This window comes from Diadema antillarum, unplaced genomic scaffold (genome assembly GCF_040938485.1).
Source record: "Diadema antillarum isolate AM-2024a unplaced genomic scaffold, OU_Dant_1.0 seq00000697_RagTag, whole genome shotgun sequence".
Taxonomy (NCBI): Eukaryota; Metazoa; Echinodermata; class Echinoidea; order Diadematoida; family Diadematidae; genus Diadema; species Diadema antillarum.
Window position 1 is genome coordinate 290,458 of NW_027271602.1, and position 19,232 is coordinate 309,689.

A 19,232-nucleotide genomic window follows, 5' to 3' on the forward strand; every position below is an offset into this window, starting at 1 on the left:
GTAACGGGGTATATTCAATCCAAATAACCCGCCACCATACGACGCCTCCTTACTGCTGGCCGCGCCGCCGGGAAATGCGCAAATAATGTTCAGTTTTGCCGGGAAATGTGCAAACCATTCATTTTACCTATATTATGTATACTCGTAGATGGAAGACAAACTCTCAATCAAAGCTGCGTGTGATCTCAACCATTATCATCTTTACCACCTGTCTTAGCGACCATCGTTTTTTTTTTTTTTTTTTTTTTTTACATTTTCGGCATTTTCTTGTAAACCCCACAAAGAAATTTCACCAGATTTGGCATATAACATCTTTAATGGTGATATGATCTTAATTTGTTCAAATAGTCCCCCCCCCCCCCCACACACACACACACCGCCGAAGGGGGGGGGGGGGAGGTGTTTGAAGCTTCAGCGTCCCTAAACTCTGGGGGGCGTTTCATCAACGAGTTCGTCGGAGTTTTCACTGACAAATTTGCTATCAGCCAATCAGACGCAAGGATTTACACTGACAACTGTTAAAAGCTAATGAAATCCTTGGTCTGATTGGCTGATAGCAAATTTGTCGGTGAAAACTCCGACGAACTCGTTGATGAAACGCCCCCTAGATCTTTCTTTAATCTTCTTCTGTCAAACCGAAAAAGATAGAGCTAAGTCTAGTTAGTGCTTTGAAGACACAGCGTTAATGAATGAAATTTTGTGTTTGGTTATGGCGGATCAAGGGGTCTCCAGATCGATGGGGGGGGGGGGGGGTAAGGGCAAGGAGAGGAATTTTCAACATTTTCAGCATCTTCTTGAAATATCTACGACGGATTTTCACCAAACTTGGCAAATTGCATCTTTATGGTGATATGCTTTTAATTTGTTAAAATGAGCCCCCTCACACACACACACACACACACACACACACACACACACACACACACACACACACACACACACACATACCGGCGAAGGGGGGGGGGGGGGGTTGAAGCCTCAGAGTCCCTAAACTCGGGAATTTTTATCTTCTTCTGTCAAACCGGAAAAGATAGAGCTTAGTTAGTGCTATGAAGACATTAATGCCATGAAATTTTATTTCACGTTTGATTGTGGCGAATAGAGGGGTGTTCCTGTAAGGGGGTGGGGGTGTGAGTGAGAGGGAGGGGGATTTTCACATATTCTGCATCCTCTACTCGAGAAATCTTTGACGGATTTTCACCAAACGTGGGAGGTAGCATCTCTAGGGCAATAGAATCCCACTTTGTTCGAAGGGTAACAATTTGTTACCCTTCCCCAAAGCGGGGGATAAGACCAAGGTATCCCCCACGTCATAAGCAGAAGTGAAATTTCATCAAAGTATATGTCTACCTTCTAAAAATGTGATAAAATTGTGTTCAATTACTCTTGGTTGTAAAGAAAATATCTTCAAGTATGTATTCCTATTTTCATATATGTAGGGTTTCCAGAAAATTCTGAATTCCACGCGAACGACCCCATTCCCCTCGTCTTGTTCAAGGGGTGGAGATGTGGGGGGGGGGGGGGGCTCCATCTCCTCCCTTCTTATGGGTTGGGGCAGTGCTCATTTAAACAAACTGAGGTCATATCACCAGATGAATACGCTATACGCTACGTGCGAAGCTTGGCGAATATCTAATATATAAGGGATTCAAGAAGAAGCTGAATATGTTAAAAATCCGCCTCCCCCCTTGAAATTAATTCATGAATTTACTATAACAGCATTCTATTAGCTCCAACACTTTTGTATAGAAGGTTGTTTTTTTTTTTTAAGCTGAAATGGAATTTATTACCCGAGGGATGCGTCTTGAGTTTTTAAGAAAAAGACGAAAATGTGAAAATTAAGCCTCCTGAATTAATACCCCCTCCCCTTTTTGGGCATCCCCTAGTGAACCCACTCCATGCATTAACTGTACTTACTAAAAAAGCGCGGTACTATCTTTATATATCTCTTACGTATGGTGAGAGAGATATTTATATACTCACTCTTAATCCCTTAATAGGTTTGAGCCTTCGTTTGCACATTTCCCGGCGTTTGCACATTTCCCGGCGAGACGTTTGCACAATTCCCGGCGTTTGCACATTTCCCGGCGTTTGCACATTTCCCGGCTCCACATATTACGACGTCTCGCGGTTTGATGGCAGTGGTGGCTGCTCGCTATGCTCTCCCTCAATCTCGTGACTTGCTAGCAATTAGCATGCAACGAGATGTTTGGAGTCTTGCAAAGACCAAGCAGTTCTCCGGTAACTCCTTGCAAAGACGCAATCTCAGTGATAAACACTTTACCGGAACTTTCGTTTGTACATCGTGTGTGGGATTGGTAAAAGTGGAAAAATTGGAGAAAAAAAAAACTTCAACAATTTAGGCCTAGCACCAGAATTTGCACAAGAATTCAAGGAAAACAGACAAGAAAGGATAAATTGATATCTTCTGCCGCGATTCCGGAAAAGTCACAAAAATACGACGGTGGGGGTGTTGTTGACCCCCTAGTTAATCTGAGCTTTATTTGTAGTTCCTATAGGCCTAATGTCTATGTTTGATTCATCTATATAGGCACCTATCATTTACTGAAATTGATGACAATATGATATAGTGATCCTGAATGATCGAGAAGTAAACCATGAATATATAGCAATGAAATGAAATGGTGATGATAATAACGATTAATCATATATTTTTTCTGTTAAAAAAAATCACAATCTGAATCGTAACCATTTAACACCACTGTAATAAAGAATTCCAAGTCGTACCATCTGGGTGGTCTTGCATATGCAGTCGCTATCGCATATCAGCAACAAGGTATACAGGTATATGGCCCTTCATTTACATTTTGATGAATTTGATTGATCTTGACTAATGGCCAGATTTATTTTACCCCTTTCTGCACCGGAAAGGATATATATTCCCAGCATGTTTTCTCCCTGGTATACTGCTGTATTACACTAAAATGCATTTTGCTATAGACTAACCTAGTGGAAATTATGGCTTGAAAACTATAATTTAGCAGTAAATTTTGGAAATCTTTGACCTTGACCTTTGATATTCTATAGTCATATTATGTAACTAATTGCTTATTCATTTCATCCTTCCAACCAGATATCAATATTGGATATTCCTAGCTGAAGATGTGGCTTATACTTTTTCGTTCCTTCTTACCTACATATAAGTACCGCTGTACATTCTATGCTGTACTTATGGCCAGGTAGTACACTAGGCAATCTTTAACCTCTACCTTTGACCTAAAATGTCACTGTCAGGCTTATACTTTAAAGGAAACCAAAACCCAAAGAGAAATGTGGATTGAGTGAAATCAGCAACATTCAGAAGATCAGAAGATGATAATGATACATATGATTATAATACTTTATAATCATCATTATCATCATGTAGTTATCATCATTGTTATTCATCCTATAATGCTAACTACCTCTACTGCTGCAGCTGTTGCTTCTGCTGCTACTACTACCACTACTTCTACTACTACTACTACTACTACTACTACTACTACTACTACTACTACTATTACTACTACTACTACCACTACTATACACTACTATACTGCTGAGGTTATTCTGTATAGAAACATCTTAGATTTATTACATTCGTACTATTACTCCTCCTCCTCCTCCTCCTCCTCCTCCTCCTACTACTACATGTGTTGCTAAACATCAAGATTTGAGTTTCGAGTATCTAGTACTACACTGTACTACTACTCCTACCACTACTACTACTGCTGATGTTATTCTGCATAGAAACATCTAGATTTATTCCGATGGAAATTCAAAAAAAAAAAAAAAATGGCCAGAGGAAAAAAAATGAAAACTCTATGGGATTTAACACAAGAATGAAATATATTTCAAATGCTAATTTGAACAACTTTCAGTTGCTCTTAACATAACAGATATACTTATTTATCAAAACACACACATGTGATGAAAAATACAATGTATACTTGTAGTATGTGCAAGTCCCGACTTCGGTAAAAAAAAAAAATTGTATATAATATGCATATATGTATAGTTATGTATGTATCAAAATCTGAATTTTCGGGGGCCGCCCCCTTCGTCAGGGATGAACCATGTTTCATCCCTGACGAAGGGGGAGGCCCCTGAAAAATCGGATTTTGAATTAAAATCAAGGCGATTGGCATTTAATGCATTCCCCTATCGTGACATTATTATAGCTATATATATATATATATATATATATATATATATATATATATATATATCATTTTTATTTTTTATTTCTCTATTTACACTTGAAGAACTAAAAGGCAGAATATTATGTATGACTGTTCTCTCTTAATCACACACTTTCTCAAATTCACACCCTCAATTTTGCCTTATCTTTGACTGAAAGCATTCAAACAATCATGATGGGACATATAGACATCAAACAGAGAGAAAAAGAATACAACAAATGACTCCATCACATGAATGTAGTTCATATGAATTTTAATCACAAATTCCATTTAAGACACATGATGCAGATAAGGCACTACATTGCACTCACAGAGATGTAAACTAATCCCGATTGGACAGAGATTTCTTTAAAAATATATAAAAGTACTACTTTCTCTTCTCTCACTCTGGAACACCTATTTAGTAATATTTTACAAACATTGACTGAACAAAGATCTGATAGAAAGAGCCTTTTTCAGGTTTTACAGAATAAGGCACAGTAAGCAGTAACATTTGATAAGAGTTGAAGTAACATATTTGCTCATTTTTTTTTTCATTAGATGGCTAATATTTACTTCATTACACTATCCAGTTTTGTTTGCTCATGCCAGTATTCATTAAATGCAGACAGATTCACATGGCACTGGTGAAAGTATTGACAATGACATTCAAAAAGATAAAACAAAAATGGTAACAAACACAAATAGTTATCCTTAAGATATGTCCCATAACTGTCATAGCTTGGTGCAGTTGGCTCAAAGAAATACAACTTTTTCTGGCATTCTTTCATTGCTATTCCACTGATAGTTGACAAAAGTGATTTCTCTTTTATTGAATATTCAAACACAATATGAGCAGTCTTTGATCTCAATCACTGTGGAAAAAAAAAGCTTCAAAGTAATTTTATAACACATTCCTAACAGTCTAAACTTGGTCATAAATTTGTGGGAAATTAATTGAAGTTTTGCCCTGAAGCTTTTGGTTCATTTCCTTCTCGCTCTCTCTTTTTTCCTTTTTTTGTTTTTGTTTTTGTTTTTGTTTTTGTTGTTTTTGTTCTTGTTCTTGTTGTTGTTGTTGTTGTTGTTGTTGTTGTTGTTGTTGTTGTTGTTTTTTTTTTTTTTTGGGGGGGGGGGTTCTCATTGCAATTACCAGATGAGGAGAATGAATGCAGGATTTGCTTCTTGGGGGCATGATATGTGCACTATCACTGTATAAACTTTTTGGTTTTCATTTTTGACACGAAGGGAGAATAGCTAAAGGGAAACATCTCTATTTGTTCTTAAAGGGGACACAAGCCCAAATCAACAGTTACTTTCACTGAAATTACCAACTATGACAATAACATTAATGAATCTCTGAGCAAATAATTATAATAATGATGAATAGTGGCTTCTTTTAGAAGGCACATTCCATCAAGGATGCTCATGGTGCTAGAGAGGAAGATAACACTAGACATAGGGCGAAAGAGGTAATTATAAAAGCAGCAAAACAAAACACTAACTGATACAAATGAGATAATTGCAGATGAAAAGGACAATGTATGATACATATCATTCAGGTACATCTTCAGCTGCTGCTTGCATGTTAGCAAGGAAGGGCATTACATAGAGAGAGGGGGGAGGGGGAGACTGTTTCAGTGCCGGACCAGCATGACATAAGGATTTATCCCCCCCCCCCCCCCCCCCCCATAGAGTGAGTGGTTCTTTGACCTCATGAGAGTCAGACCATTTTAAATGAGAGTAAATCACAATCTGTGAAAAGCGATTTCATCAACGTTCTCACAGAGACTGCTAGATACACTCTTTCATAACAATGCATGAAAACAATGCATTTTTGGTATCTTTGTGTACAATAAATAACAGAGAGAAATAAAGACGTGAGATCACTCTCCTTGTTCCAGTGATAAGCATGGTTATTTTCAAGTGTCTGCAGGATGCCAGAGTGGATGACTTGCAGACATTCAGTTATTCATAACTTTCAAATAATATCATAATGTCACATCACTTGCCAAAGTTTGCTACAAGTGTCACTGACATGTTGGCTTCACTGGATGCAACTTCTACTGGGAGCATCTTTCCCTTCTCTTCATTATCTCACTCATATTGACAAGTTTAAATGCTTATGCTGTAAGTAGACAGGCATCCACCATGGAAGCTTTTTCAAATGACCGCATCATTATCTACGCCTGCTGGATATTGCATAAATATGAAGATAATATTACAATTTCATCCTGTCATTACTGAATCAAGCCCAAAATATACATATGATCCATAAATATATAAACATCTGCACTATTTACAAGACTACAAACACACACAACAATTAAATTCACTGGGCTCAGTGACTACAGTAGCATGAAATTCACAGAATTCCATAGCAACTGTATCCATATTAATAGTAAACAATTTACATAATCATTTTGATGATTATCTTCTGGTAAAATAGCTCATATCCTGCACACCAAAACAGAAACTTGCTGATGAAGAAATATTGAATACATGAAGGCATATACACCCATGAGACTGCAGACATTGGGCCACTGTCCCAATCACACATCTGTGAAATTGGTGCTGAATAATTATGATAATCAAATGATAAATCATGATTGCATCGTACAACTTCAAAGAGTATTGATAACAAAAGACATAGGATTAACAAAGGATATGAGAAACTGGCTGATTTCTGTTCTGAATGGTTGACATTGCAAATTTATATGTTTCGCCATTCAGCATATTAGCCTGATAAAGCAGTAGACATTGAAGCAGACTGATCTGCAAAATATAGGGATTTTTGTTTTGTTTTGTTTTGATCTTCTTTTAATCAAGAAATTTGATACTTGTTATCTTTGTTCAATACCTCTCGTCTGAATTTCAAAGTCTAAATTTTCTTAAAGTTCAAAACATTTTAGTCTTATGAAGCATGTTGTCATGGTATTAGACTGGTTCTATGGTGCACTGCATCTAACATCAAGTATACGTGACCTGCTACAACAAAAGGGTCCTAAAGTCGCTGACGGGTGAGCCGAGAAAATCGAGTTTGAAGTCAGATCACCAAAATCTGTCAAAACGTTTGGATTTCTGTTTTTAACATAATTTTGTAGTCTAATGTATCTTCTATCATCTGCCGAAATTTCGAAGCTAAATGATCAAAGGAAAGGCCTGAAAATAGCATTTTTCTGGGCCATGATTGGCTCGCCCGTCAGCGACTTTAGGATCCTTTTGTTGTAGCGGGTCACATATTTCCTCTACAATGTGTTTGAATTTGGTTGCTGGCTTTCTTACCATTTCTCTGGTTGATATTTGAAAATTATATTAGACATGCTTAGATAGCTTAGATACAAGAAAATATCAAAGTAAAACATTTGGAAATTAATAGGTGATTTTTGTGGGGCTTTTTTCAGGCTCTTATACACACTTTGACAGGTCACTCATATTCTCAGTATTATGTGCATACAAGAATATTGCATACTGAAAGACTTGCTAAAGTCATTACACGCCAAAACTTGTTATCAGGGTTATTGGCATGTTGGAATTGGTGCTTTAAAATTGCCATAATGAGCTGTTAGAGTGGCATGCATGCCTACGAGATTTTAAATTCATCTCATTATCTCCCAACTTTGCAAACTATTCTGATTGCAAAACATACACACATATACAAGCACACACATCTCTTGGCAATGAAGCTCAAAGTTACACATATCACATAGGCTCAGTGACATTTCTATCTAAACCTCAGCTGTGCTTTGCTTTTGTTTACAGCAGGCCAAACTTTTCATTCCAAGATTGTGATTAGCACCGAGAAACAACAGTAAAATCACTTACAGCCAAATTGGTCCTTAGTCAATATTGTGATTGGGACACTGATAAAGAAAAGTAAGCATTTCATGTAATTTTATGGGTTTTTTTTTTTGTTTTACAAGCATGCAGCATAAGAAAGGAGAGTTTCTACGTAAAAAGCCATAACAAGGGTTAATCTTTTTTTTTTCCTGTCACCACTAACTTATCGTTACAGACATATCAAGGCTTAGGTTTTTATTACAGGGTATGATACAAGCTTTGATGATTCTTATTCTACACTAGCAAACACCTTTCTTTTGGGCCTTTTAGATTTCTGTATAATTTTGAACCTGAACAAAAATACAAGTTTTGGTAGCTGAGAAGCATTTGTAAAAATGACTGTAGGTCACAAGATATCAAATTCTTTCTAATTTTTCCTCATATTTTCTGTGAATACTTAGAGGGTAATGAAACCCGAATATACATGTGGATTGAGTGAATGCAGATATATTTCAGTTGTACATATCTGTGAAGTTTGAAGGAAAATAGGACAATCCGTTCAATAGTTGTGCATTTTTACAGTTTTGTTCACACCATCGGTGAATAAGAAAACTTCAACAATTTGTGATGTCACATCAGGAAAATAATATTTTAAAAAAACTAAGAAAATTCCACAAAATGTCATATTTCATGAGAAAGAAGTGCACATTCTATCCATTTGGTACTGACATATGTTGAGGGTAATATAATTCCCCCTGCTTTTCAAAAGAGGTAAGCCAAAGGCTCTTTCATTATGCTAGAAAAATGAAAATATGTTGAATTCAACAGGTTATCCACATAATGATATGAAGCACTGATATTGCTATGTCAATTATTCACTTCATTTGACTTTGTACAAGTTTTTTCTCTCTGTAACTCTTTTTTAGCAAAAATTATGTGTAACATTTGCTGTGTATGTAGGGGAAATGAATTATCATTAAACTTCACAACCTAGTTGGCTCTTATAGGCAACTTGCATTTTAAGTCCTCAACCTTGAATCATGCATAACCATGAACAAGGAATACCGATTGGCATTCTGAAAATATGGAAAGCCTGTTTACACATTTCCTATATAACCCTACAATCTCCAGAGACAATTTGTCAAGAATTCAACAGATTTCAAAAGGCAATTAAGTAACAATAGGACTCATCCACATTGATCAAGTGGAAGAGTGAAATTCTTCCAGAAAATTTCACACATCACATATCTTTCCCATATATGACATTTTGCAGAGTATGAATGTTATGGCTTTCAGAAGGAAAATATGGCATGACAAGGTGTGTGACAGGTCTGTTCTCCTTTCCAGGAATTTATTTCCCTTTGTTGTTTTTATCCACAGGAGTAATCAGCTGTTGGCCAAGACAGAGGTGTTGTCTCTTGTGGGGAGACCACTGGGTATGGGCCAGTTGATCTTTGCCTTGTGGGACTTGAATCCAAATCGACAGCCTCTGACACCTCTTGCCTCCTCATCAGTTTTCATCTTCAGTGGACTGTCAAAGTCTTCTAGCTCTATCTCTGAAAAAAAAAAGAGAGGAAATAACATGTATGCAATGTTGTTATCAAAATCTTTGTAGTCGTTGGATCTGAAATGGTGTATTATAATGATATGAAAAGACTGTACTGTGACACCAATTTATTGTTTTTATCTATCAATTTTGCACTTTTGTGAATTGAATTTGGTTAGAGTTGCTATAACATGTACATATGGCAGAGTGATGTAAATTTTGGTACAGACTTCACTGCATGCAAGAGGCTGGAATGCAGAAGCCTGGTGCATGCTGTTGGCTTGAAGGTGATGCTGCTAAAATGGCTACCATGGAGAATTGAAGTTTGAAATACCCAGGTATGTGCATCCCTCAAAGTCTTGTGACTATCTCATATAATGAAGATGGTGAGTTTCCTTGTAGAGAATCAAATGTACAGAATGTTTTAATCTTTGCGTTTGAATGAATTACAGGACATCATACATTCCTCAAATACACATAAAACCCTTCGGACAGAACATTTTTGTATATTCCCTCACCTGCCATTCATTATCTCTACATCAAACACTAATGCCATTAAGTTGTCCACTCACCTGATGAGTTTCTAAGAAGGTACAATCTGTATGTCTTTGCATCTTCTTCCTCCAGTGCTAGGCGATGTGCCAGAATTCGACCTACACAAAGATTAAAGACAAAAAGCATTGCAAACTATGGTAAACAAAAGCAATTTACTTGTGCATATATTTTATGAAACTACATTCAGAAGTAGACTCATGTGATAATAATTACACAAAAAACTGTTTAATTATCATGATTTTAAACCCAACAATCACCTTAATGAGTTCCAGTGTGACAGGGTTTAATCAGGTCTACACTTCCTAAATTGACAATTATTTATACACTTTATCAGTAATCTCAACAGAAAAAATTCAACATGAAAACAAAAATTTAGCTGCACATGATGACTACACAGTACTGAAATGTTATACAGGCAGTATATGCGTACTGACAAGCTGAACTTTTCTGGCTGTGCGCAGCATGGTGGGATAACTGGAATGCTAAGTTCTTTGACACCACTCAACTAATAACAACAATAGTTTTTGTTCTGCTTACTTTCTGACAACTGTTGCATGAAAGATTATATTCACATGATATTCCTGAATGCAATATTGGCTTCTATCTGTTCAAATCCCCCAGCTAACAAAAACCTTGATGTTTACAGATTCAAAGGGTTAAATGCCGTTTGCCATGACACGTACAGACTTCACTGGCCACCATGCCGGGGAAGCACAGGGAGGGTCTTGAGGCTGATACAGGTTCGGATCAAGAGTTGGTGCTGCCAGCACTGTCAGGAAACCTTTGGTCTCAGTGTTTGTCTCCTCCTCAAACTGCTTCAGTACACATACTACATTGCAGATAAACAAAAATTATAATGAATACATTAAAGCAATGATGAAAAAAAAAACAAAACACTCATTCAGTAATTACATAGCATGAGGATCACATAGTAGAGAAAAAAAAAATGGCTCATAGCAAAGCACATACTTACAGAACTTCTAGTTTTCACACAAAAATATAGACATATGTTGAAAAGCAACATACATTTTGTAGGTGGAGATAAACTACACAGCCTAAATGCCACTGCTGGGCAGTCACAACACATAAACACACTCATGCACACACACACACACACACACACACACACACGATCCTGTTTTGTTTTCTGGACAGAACTACTGTAAAACGAGGAATGTTCGCAATGCATTTAAATTTCGCAAATTTCGCGAGAGCGCCAAGATTCGCGAAATTAAAATGCACGCGAAATTTCTTGTCTATACACTATGTGCATTGAACGCCAGTGGCAATTCGCGAAAATTTCATGCCACGAAAAAGGGCCGTCGGCTCCAATTCGCGAAAATTTCGTGCTGCGAATATATCATGTTTTACAGTAATTGCAAGTCCCGGAAAAAATGCGAACTTACATAAACATTGGATAACACAAATGACTGACATGTAATCTTCAATTTAACAATTACATGGATTATGTGTGATTGCAGAAAAAGAGATGATTTTAACTAACACAAGGAAATATGCTAATGCTTTACTGTGCAGACTTGATAGTATGTTATTGAAGTGAGAGTAGACACTCACTGGCACTGCTCAGTGTGGTCAGGTAGTAGCCTCCTTCCCCCTGATAGCATGGCTGGATCTAGGAGCCCCCCACATGTAGTCAGCTTCAATCTCAATACACATCATCTCACACACTGGACCAGCACGTAGATCAGCATGGGTAGAAAAGTCTGCAATGAGGTAAAAAATCACACAGTTCAAGTTAGATTTCTTGCAGAATGTCACACAAATCCGTTCGTGCATGATTAGCTTTCACTGACACTTTTGACTAAACACTATATGGTATGACTTAAGCCTGCTATTTTGTTGAAAATTTAAACACTGTCTTTTACATCCTTTTTTGTGATGACAACTATACGTCAGCCAACAATTCATCATACTCAAATCAAGAGGTTCCACAAAAGCAATCAGGGGAGACATATCATGTATGATATAAAGTGTACATTCATATCTAAATAAACAAAATTATTCCGAAAGTGGGGAGGATTTAATATCATGTTGTCAGGCTTTTGCAACTATATTGAAAATATGATGTTGTAGAAAGTCCCTCCACAACATGATTTCTCTACATGTCCCTCTGCGTACAAACATTCAAGAACAGTATCTTCCTGGTTGGCCAACTTCTTTTTCCCAGAGGTCTTGTCAGACATTCAGCTCTATCATTACAACAGGCCACTAGCTAGACTTCAAACTGCCTTCTTTGCTTCATTCATTTTAAATCATACAATTTGTAAAACAACATCAATTGAAATATTCAACATAAATTCACAAACACGCCCCTCCTAGAATTATGTTTCATGACATCAATAACTTGGGAAAATATATACTGTATATGATATGCTGCATAAGCAATTTGTTAGACAGAATCAAGACAGAACTCACCATCTGCTCCCATAGAATTTGTCACCTTTCTGCCAGAGTTCTTGTCCCCGAACCTGAGCATGAGATAGACAATGGCAGAGATATTAGTCAATGCCAAACAGAAGGGACAAGTCTCACCACAAAACTTGCGATTATCGTCAGGTTCTAATTTTGGATTTCCAACATTACCACGTGCTCCCAAATGAGATGTCATTTCCTAGCCTGCAGTTATGGAAACTGCAGTTATTTTACCTTGTATGTGTTGGACAATGCATTCTGAAACAGGACCATGGTGAGAGCATCTCACTGTGTGCACTTGCCCTCAAGATGTAAGAAAGGAGTAGCCACATTTGCATTCACTGTCATTATTCCTAAAAATTTCATCAGTCTGAATGGAAGCCATTGTCCTTGTTATATGTCAAATAAGCAGCATGATGAACAAGCATCTCTGTATGACCTATGTACATCAAACATTAATGACATCAAAATCATTCATCTCCTTTAAGTCCTTCATTTTCTCACTCCTCCTCTACCTCCACCTGTTTCTTCTCCATCCTTTTCTTTACTTCCACATTTTTTCCCCGTAGTTTTCCTACTTTTGGACTGATTTTGCATCCTTTCTTGTCACTATGCAGGGCATTACAAAAGATACTTCAGTTGTCAAAATGGGCATTTGGATAAGGGTCCCATACGTTCAACAGGCAAGGGTCTATTCATATCACCTGCCCGACAATAAAATTCACTTGCCCCATGCAAGTGGACGAGTGACTTTTGTAGCATCCTGCTTGAACTATTTTATCCCTACAGCACCCAAAGGAACTCTTTCATCCAGTTGTCCTGTTCTGAAAATGGTCCCATACTCACCGAGTTGTAGATGGCAGAGACAATTTTAAGGAGTAGGTCCAGCTTCCTGAGAGGTGAGTATGCCTCTTGCAGCTCTGAGAAGAGTCTCTTGATCTCCTCCAGGTCTTTTTCCCCGGGGTGGGATATAATTTGGCTGCACAGAAACCAGAACAAGAACAGTCAATGGCTTAGCATTATGAATTTTCATTAACCATAGAGGAAAGAGCCCTAGATCTGGTTGTCACCATGCCATCATAAATTGTAAATTCCGACATATTTGAAAACACTGAAATTTGTGTGTTTTGAGCTTTTATATGTCTGGACTAGATATTGCAGTGCTGATGACATAAATATGTGCATATGTAATTCATACATATGCAAATTCAGCACAATATCATGCATGTTCATAATGTATATATAACCTGTGGTCATGGCAACAAATTATGCAAGAAGATGTGTAGGAAATAAAACAACAACATGCACACCTGATCAGAGTGCACATATTTAAGCGAACCATGCCAATTAAGAAAGTCCACAAAGTACAAGTTGGAGACACATAGCGACATCATAGAATAATCAGCCACGATCAGAATGTCGCACACACAAGACAACAAAGAGGTGTGCTACTGTTTCCATTTCTATCACTCAGTATTGAGGAAGTGAAGTAGCCAGCAAAACATACTTCAATTGTGTCTATCAAGAACACAATAGATAAGTTATCAATCAATCAATATCACGAGGGTTACTTCCTGCACAACACACTCATCTCAGCCTTCAAAGAGCAGAATTTGAAGGAACCCAAGTCTCACCTTGATTCCAAGTTCCTCTGGAGATTTGGACTTTGCCTGCATGATGTTGTGATCCATCAGAGCCATGGACCCATTCCTACATGACAAGAAAGGAAAATAGTATGGAGAAACATGACAAGTGTATCACTGATAAGAATGACAGATGGATAGACGAATACCAAAAAGAATATATAAATGCACACAAAAACAGGTAAACAGGTAGATATACACAGACAGATCTATCTATATACCTATATATAAACGGACTGATCGGATGGCAGAATAAAACTAATTCATGGTCATGACAAGAGCGGACAAAACATGTTCAGTTCAAAATGAATTCATAATGAGACATAGAGCAGAGAGAGAAGAATGGGCTATTAGCATTATCTTGTTTTGGGTTGAAGAGGTCAATGCAGGTTAATGGTATAAAATGTGCTTGTGCTCATAAAATAAAAGTGAGTACAAGGGCAATATGGTCATTAAACTGGGCAACAATGGTCATTGCAGTACACTGCCCTCAGTCTTACTGAAGCCTCCAGAATTGTAGTACACTGTACTGAAACTAGTTCATCACAATGACTTTTTCTATGATAATCACTACAATCTTCTGAACTGCTTTTCACTTCTCACAATATAATAAAGCATAGGGCAGTGACTCTTGATGACCACATTATTCTAAATGGGAAAGTTTCCCTCAATATGTATCATGTGATTCAGTACTGCAAAAAGACTAGTGAGCCACTTGGTGAAAGTTTGGGGAAAACTGGGACAATCCATTCCAGATTTGTGAATAAGCTGACCTGTTTCTGAGGTATGGTAAGACAAATACAATTTGTATATCTTCTGGAGGAGCAACATCAAGTGTCTTTTGATTAATTTTTTTATTTATTTATATTTCTTTATATCATTCTTTTACTGTGACATGATGAATGGACGAGGAGTCTCATCTAGAGTTGGAGCCATGGAATTCACAAAAATTCAAACATGCTTTTGATTACATCATTGATTTTCCTCAAACTTTAACCAAGTGTTTCACGATCTTTCTGAATTCACTAAATCAAAAAATGGATTTGAGGCCCAAAAAAAAAAAAAAATCCCCTTAAACTATTGATATAAAATACAAACTACCAAACACATGTATGTGTAACATCTGAGCACTGGACATTCCTACACTACGACTGCTCTGTAAGTAACAAACTTCTTACCTGTTGTACTCATTAAGACAACTCATACTGATGTCAGACTGGAGTGGTGCCAGGACGCATTGGTGAAGGGTGCCCTCTACGATCGCCTCCAAGCTGCTGGCATCCAATTCATTGGCATACTGCAAAACCCAGTAAGACACAAAATGTCACTACAGAGGTTCAAACAATGTCAACCAGACCAGAGGAAATGACAGTTTGCTGGGTCAGAAAACGTTACAGACATATGAAAAACGCTTGCATCATCACAACATACTTGGGCCATGCATCAACAGCCTTGTGTTCTTGACTACGCTGCCACAAAAGAATTAATTGCAGACAACTAGACAACAAAAGCAAAGTGTTGGTTTTCACACTGCCACATGGTAGAGGCACTAGATATGATGCACATCAAATGAAGAGTTATTGATAAGTGATATGAAGTCAGAAAAGAAGTAAAATGGACTTTTGATGTTTACTGGTCACACACAATATCTTCCGCAACATACATGTACAATGTAGGTCATCATCACTGATTTATGATCTGTGACACAGGGTCCACACAAAATAAGATTCACTGTGAATTTTAAGCTTAAAGAGCCCTCTACCCCTTTCATCTATTCCGTGCTATTTATCACTGATGCACACATTTGCAGACAACCAGGGAAAGAAAAGAAGTTCTCTACCTTGTTGATGACAGCATTAACCTCCGGCTCCCTGTTGTTCAAGAGGTAGTTCTTGGTGCCACTCATGAACTGCCGCACACTCCGGAGCACCACCTCTGGTTTATCTGTCTCACACTTCTCCTCTTGAGTTCGGATGAAGCTGTGAACCAGGGCCCCCAGCCCAATGCTGCTGTCTGTGCTGCTCTTTGCCACCACCCTACCATGAGGAAACATGTGGGAATAGTTGATTGATATCAAAGAAGCAGTTTCTGTAAAACATTTCATATCAGTTACCTACATTCCTTCTGTTGCTTTCTACAATTAGTATTCTTGCATCAAACACACTCCTCTGAGTTAAAACATTGCATACATGTATGCACCTTGCATTTATTTCTTGAGTGATACTTTATTCTGTCCATGAGCTTCACTGTCAACTAACAGCAACTATTGCATCAAAATGAGATATCTTTTTATGTTGTCTATGCGACAATGCAAAACTCAAATACACGATATAGAGAAAGAAAAAAAACAAGAAAGACTGGCTTTGGTAATATTGAGGAGTAAGAGACTCGATATAGACATATTTCAATATATGAGCTCTAGCAGGGGAGGGCAAGCTGCTATGAACATGTTGAAGTTGCTTTTTCCCTAGCTTTCCTAGGCAACTACCATGGTTCTAGTTGTGGCCTCTGCTGAAAGAGGTAAGATTGTTACACAATCATGCTAACTATTGGAGCTGATGGCAAGATGGGTGTACAATCACGTGCAATATGTTCCCACCCATAGTATCAAGCTACAAGTGGTTGCATCACTACTTGCAATACCCGCGACTCACACCATCAGTCTCACACCCAGAGGCAAGGCAAAATTGCTTATCATCATTCAGTACATCCCTGGGGGGCATTTCATGAAGGAACTTGTCAGATAAAATATCAGACAAGTCAATTATATCCGACAAGTTCAGAGAAATCAGCCAATCAGACTAAAGAATTTCTCAAAACTTGTCGGATAAAAGTGACTTGTCAGATATTTTATCCGACAAATTCCTTCATGAAATGCCCCCCCTGATCACTTGTGTTGCAGCCCAGATTTCAACCCTTTAAACAGTAAACACCAGCAATTATCACTGTACAAGCAGTACGAGTCATATATTTCCTCAGTGTTTGATCACTACTGCAAGGCCACAACTGTCCAAGATCTGTTGCATCACCTGGTCCACTAGGGGCCCACAGCACAGTGTGGTGAATCAAATATATCTCCCAATGATCTCATTTGGGAAGGAAGTGGTCATTTGTCCTCTTTCAGATTCTGTTTTCAGGTCAGGTTTAGCACTACTTCATGCTAATCCCCCAAGAACTCTTAAGGGCTTTTTACACTTGCAAATTTTTGCTTAGTCCCGTACCAACGGTGGGGCTAAGGGGGGGGCCTTAGCCCCACTGTTGGTACCGGACTTTCCTTAGCCCACTTTCTGTTTACACTTGTTTTTGCCAAAGTGGGCTAGCCCCACCGATAATCCCGTACTATCTGGCCCTGCAAAATAGCAGGGTTAGCACCGCAATTGCGGTGCCAAGCAAGCGAGCAGTGTAAACAGAACGAAAAAATAATCCGGGGCTAAGCGATGGAGACGAAGTCCCACCCCCACTGACCAATCAGAAACGAGGTAATCAAGTACTGCCGGTGTGTGCGTGTACGTGTACAGTGCACAGCGTAATCATGAATATTCATGTGGTTTGGAAAGTACGGTACTAAGAAATACGAGTGTAAAAAGGTCAATTTTCTCCTTAGCCCAGGACAAGAGCTTAGTACGGGACTTATTGGCGAGTGTAAAAAGCTGAAAAAATTGGTACGGGACTAACGATAGTCCTGGGTCAGATAAAGTACGGGGTTAAGAAACACAAGTGTAAAAAGGGCTCAACAGGATTTCATTAAAAACCAAGTCATCTTTTTAAGGGGTATGTCAGTTTTGCCCCTTCACACTGTCCTTCAAAGAATGATGTCAATCTGTCAGTTTGGCATAAAATGTATAGAAAAATTTACGCATTATCTGTAATCACAAACAAAGAAAATATGATATCATACCAGTAATATATGAAAGGTTTCATGACCTTCCACAGTTCTAGGTAAATGAATTTTGTTGTTATGGCTGTTTAGTGACTTTGCAAACTTTGTGAAGGGAGGAGGAAGAGAGAGAGAGAGAGAGAGAGAGAGAGAGAGAGGGAGAGAGACAGAGGTCTGTATCGCCATAGTGACTCATGCTACCGTGACTCATAGCAAGATAAAAAGATCACTGTCTGACATTCTACAGATCAAGCCTGTGTGTCAGTCCTGCCCCTGAACAAGTCTTTGATGATATGGGACAAGGACAACGTGCATTTCAACAAGTATCTACGATCTTCAGTCACACACATACAAACACACAAAGTCTTCCCCATCCCTTTTCACTTGATGCTTTCTCCCTTCAGAATGCAGACAATAAGATATCTGAATTTCTGTGTTCTTTGCTTCTACTGTAAAATTTTAACTACAGTAAAGCTTTGTTTACATCTGTTCAATTTCCAACTACCAACTGCATTATATGATGAATTCTGTTTACTATTTTGAAATATTCTGTAACATGTCTGCCCTTAAACTTCCTGACATGTCATATTCTTATCTGAGTTTAACTGGAAACAGGACTTTGTTCTGGTTTATCTTGAAATTTGCTCTGGGTGAAAAAACATGATCATGTCATAAATGTGATAAATAGCACACTCTAAATGATCTAACTTAGTTCTTGAAAAGATGTAAGTGTAAGAGATACTTCAAATGATGTTTTATTTGCACACCTCCCAACCTTTCTGACTGAAAAATAGGGATGATTTGGCTCAACAGTAGGAAAGAAAGAGCAGTTCCCATAGGAGCATGCAGTAAAATTATCAAGAAAAATAGGAAACTCCTATTGAAACAAGAGCTGGAAACGGTCAAAATTCAGATTCTTTCCTCCAAATTCAGAATGGTTGGGAGGTCTGTATTTGGAATGTTTCTACATTTTCTCAAGCAATATTAGGATCATGAAGTAGAGAGAGAAAAAAAGTGCTACAGCTTGCAAACGATTACTCTTCCCTATATATCAATACACAGTTTGTGTCATCAGTCTCACGTATAACCTGTGATTGAGGGTGCTTACGACACCTGCTTCACAAGCTCAAAATAGATGCCACCAGAAGCCAAACAAAGCTTGCTGAGTCATTTCATTTCAGGGCCCACTGGACTTTGAAAAAACATGAAGCTATTAATCA

The 19,232-nt window shown here is 38.0% G+C and overlaps 1 pseudogene; it reads right to left on the reverse strand.

Moving 5' to 3' along the window:
• Nucleotides 1-12,909: 12,909 nt before the first annotated feature.
• Nucleotides 12,910-19,232, reverse strand: part of LOC139737626 (uncharacterized) — a 96,851-nt pseudogene continuing 90,528 nt past the window's right edge.